This window comes from Xiphophorus couchianus, chromosome 2, assembly GCF_001444195.1.
Source record: "Xiphophorus couchianus chromosome 2, X_couchianus-1.0, whole genome shotgun sequence".
NCBI classification, from domain to species: Eukaryota; Metazoa; Chordata; class Actinopteri; order Cyprinodontiformes; family Poeciliidae; genus Xiphophorus; species Xiphophorus couchianus.
This window is the reverse complement of record NC_040229.1, coordinates 12,257,234-12,261,204: the sequence shown is the minus strand read 5'-3', so window position 1 is coordinate 12,261,204 and position 3,971 is coordinate 12,257,234. Positions and strand designations below refer to the sequence as shown.

General features: G+C 41.6%; 1 long non-coding RNA gene across 1 annotated transcript; it reads right to left on the bottom strand.

The window, feature by feature from the left end:
* Positions 1 to 3,198: 3,198 nt before the first annotated feature.
* On the bottom strand, positions 3,199 to 3,725 carry LOC114149711 (uncharacterized). The gene is made up of 2 exons (XR_003596569.1): positions 3,373 to 3,725; positions 3,199 to 3,301 (listed from the first exon to the last, which is right to left on the bottom strand). It is a non-coding gene; the product is annotated as an uncharacterized LOC114149711 (long non-coding RNA).
* Positions 3,726 to 3,971: the final 246 nt, after the last annotated feature.

Genomic DNA, 3,971 nt, shown 5'->3' with positions numbered 1-3,971 from the left:
TATCACGGTCCCTTTTAAAGTGACATTTGGGCTTAAGCTTTGATTTCCAACATTTCTTTTAAGACATTGACGACGTGGAACAAAGCAGCCAAGCAAAAATACAAAGGCCAAGAGTTATCAATTTATATCATGTGAGAATATCATTTTTTTAAATGGCAGAGGTCATTTGTGGTAATGCGCTGTTACTCCTGCTTTACATCTGATGGCTTCCTCTGTACCCTCAATGATGATGCTGCCACTTAACGAGGTCAGCATCTGACTGCTCAAAGCTCTTCAAACTGTCAAAGATATACCACACTAAAGAAGTGCAGCATGATAGTAAAAGGTTCTTCAGTAGTCATAAATGGATTTGCAAACCCTGTGCAACTCGGTTTAACCAGAGCAGAAGAAGCAGTGAGGCTGTTGCACTCTGAGCTATTCTGAGCTGACGTTTCACAGCAAGGTCACTTTTAAAACAAAATGTCTCCCTTGCTATCTGGGTCACAGCGCATTCTGTTACTTTCTCCGAAACTTCCCTCCTTCCTTTCTTTCACTGCACCACAGCTTATAATTAAACACACACAATTATCCCAAATTTAATGGGATTTCAGGATTGGGCTTTTATTTAAGAGGTAATGAATAATATTTTAATTGCATATGTAACTGTGAGAACCAAATGTGCTTCTCTCATCACGTGTAATTACTACCACATATTCCTAGTGCGACGTTCTGAGAATGCATTCAGGATCTTATGGGTGCCTCTTTTTCCTGCATTTCTAAGGTTGATGAGCTGCAGTAATTGTAAAACGACTCAGTGGGTGGAAGAGAAGAGGAATAAGCACACTTGAAACATATGGACATGGTCCTATTGTTTTCTTTTAATGTCTGTAATTAATGATATAATGCATGGCACTGAAGTGGTTTGACCTCTGATACGATGATTATTCAGAGTGTGGCAGCATCAATCAAACTGTGCTTTTCTCAGATCTATTCCTGCGCAGCCCTCAGGGACAGACGGAGCACCCACTGTATCCTCATTTGTATTCAGCTGACCATGGCCTCACTATGAATGATTTAGACATCTATATGTCAAATGTAGTCATGTTCGCCGCTGCTGAAATTCATAAAAAAAAACAAAAAAACTAAAGTGGATGGTTGGCTGCCTCAAATAGGAGAAAGAAGTCATTTTCTTTACAGTACTTTGGTGTATTTACTGCTTCTTTGCCTCTGTCCTTCCACCCTGGATACGACGCGTATTTACTCATGTCGGGGAAGATGATGTCTTTGTGTCCAGTAATGACAGGCTCAGTGGTGTTATTCAGCATCTCTGCACCATAATGCGAATGTTTGCCTTTTGGATAAAGGGCTGGCCAGATTGTTTTGGCTATTTAGAAGAAGCGATATGCATCACTACCCCGCCTGAGGATAGAGGTAGGGGTTGATGTCCCACTCCAGCAAACATCCAAGGCCCTCCTTGGGACGGGAGTATTAGAATAAGCTGTTCCATTGTTAATTTAAATGGCTTAATGCATCACTCTAAGGTAACAGACTGATGTGAGCAGCAGAGGAACCCAGAACAAGTAAGAAGGATTGCAATGCCGACGGGTGTTTCTTTAATATCAAATCATATTGAGTCCTGTGTTACTTCAGTTTTTCCAAAGGCAGCTTCCAGTCTATTAGCATAAAGCTGCGACAGAATTGGTTTGTTTTCTGGTCCTTTAATTTTACCCCAGCTCCCAGATGTTAGGTCTTTGTCTCACCGCTGATCCCCGGCTGATCTATGATGTTGTCTGTATTCCGCCTGCAGTCCGTTGTGGCTGTGTGTTGTGTTATTGGGTCAGGTGAATCTATCAAGGACAGAGAGTTGGGCAGTTTACACACCAGGGGGATAATTACAGGGTGATTGGTGTCCTCACGCTCTCTGCTCTCTCTTTTTGTCTCCTTCCTGCGAGCTTTGCCCTTACATAAACGCACACAGCATGTGTCAACTAACAAAAATAAATAAATTTTAAAAAAAGGAAGTGAAGCTAGGATTCAGGAGCATCTCTGGGGCCCACTTTTAAACATCTGTGTTTGTTTGATAGAAAACCTGTGCAGCTATTGTTTACAGATGCTTGTGTACTTATTTACACCAGCTCATTGAGATGAACACAAGAGACCGCAGCCTTGCATTCTCCAGCAACTCATCCCCTCCTGTCATTAACCTAACTCACACACACTGTTCATCACAATTTCACACATATGGATCTCACTCCACCCTGATTCCTCACGTCTACATGTCCTTTCTGGGACGTAAGCTGTCGCTCAGGTTGAATTAATTACTTTGTGCAACTAATTACTATTTTGACCCTTAATGAAGCAGCTTGACAGTTTTTGGAATTGCATTCATACAAAAGCGGCAGCTCCCACTGACAGTGAGAAAGAAATGGCAGCACGGCACAGTGTTGGTCAGAAGTTTACATACATTCAAGTCGTTCCTTCTTTATGCTTAACTTTAATACTTTTTAAAAACAAGAATTAAGAAATTTTCACCTTTAGGGGATTTTCTCTACTCCATACAAGGTCCAAATTATACATGCAGATAAAAATACATTCACACAATGTCAGTAATATATTTAGATACAACCAAAAATGATAATAATATAATAATAATAATAATAATACGTGAGTATGGTATGGCACAGACATCACAGAAAGATTGAGCAAATTAGGCTCAGGGCATCTAAACAGATCAGTAAAAGTTTTGTCTTTTTGCAAAAGCAAAGAGGTATAGATTTGGTCCCAGGTCATCAGTTCCATTTTTTCTTTCTGGTTTGTTTTCCACTTTTTCTGAAGTTGCATGAGGAGTTGCTGTTTGTTGATTTAGTTTCATTTTCTTTAAAAAGCCATTTTGTCAATGACACTTGAAGGGGTAACAGCTACTCTGTTCTCAACAACTTCCTAATTTTTTAAATACATCATTCCATATTAATGACAAGTATCCAGTATCAACTGTCATAAGTGGTTATGTTAAATATAGTTTTACAATTTCTACCAGTATTTTCTGAACCATTCTGGTTCATTTTTTAGCCATTGCCTGGTAGCAAAATTTTTACCCGCTGCCATCAAAAATTTATTAAATACCGGGCACTGGAGGAAAGTACTGACAAAAATCATAGTTCTGTCATGGTGTGATCAATTCTCTGAACCCACATGTGCAGAACACACTCCGGAGGCAGATCAGGTTAGGGAAATTTATTAGAAAAACAACGTGCAGATATGTACAGGTGAAGGTGAGAGGTCTCTCTCTTATTCTCTCTGGCAAGGGCTGGATCTCTGGGATCTAGTGAGAACAGAATAGGGTGAGTACAGAGGCGTGGGAGCCCTCAGTCCCTAACCCGGCTATGGTCTTACTTGAGGATTTACAGGGGAAAGCTCGGCTGGAGATCTGGGACTGGTGGGTCCGCGAGGCCGGGGCTCAGGGAAGGGAGGTGGGCTGGTAAGCGGAAGAACAGGAATCCAGGGTGGAAAAACCTTCCAGCCAGTAACTCGGGTCAGGCGGCCAAGGCGTCACGGAGGGGCAACCATAACTGGCTAACACTCTGGCACTGGAGTGTCGGCAGCTCCATCCAGATATACTCCTCCAAATGAGTCAGATATGTGTCAGGTGTGCAGCCGCGAAACCACGCCCCTCCAGGAACCTCCAGGAAGCCCCCTGGTGGAAAAAGTGGGAAAGAACCCCAGCCAGCCTTCCCCAGATCCCAACAAGTTCAGCTTAAAACATCACATGACCAATTATTTCTACAGTTTCAATCCAACGTGGTTGAATGAATGGTCAACTCCAGAAGATGTTAAAGTTCTGCTGACTACTCTTATAATCTGAGATAGATGAATAAATGTTAGACATCTTTGGGAAAATGTGTGTGTGTGTGTTTTTCTGCAGCACATTTTAAACAGCACATTCCCATCTACATTTACTACATCTTATATTTCTAGGACTTGTGATTTCTAAA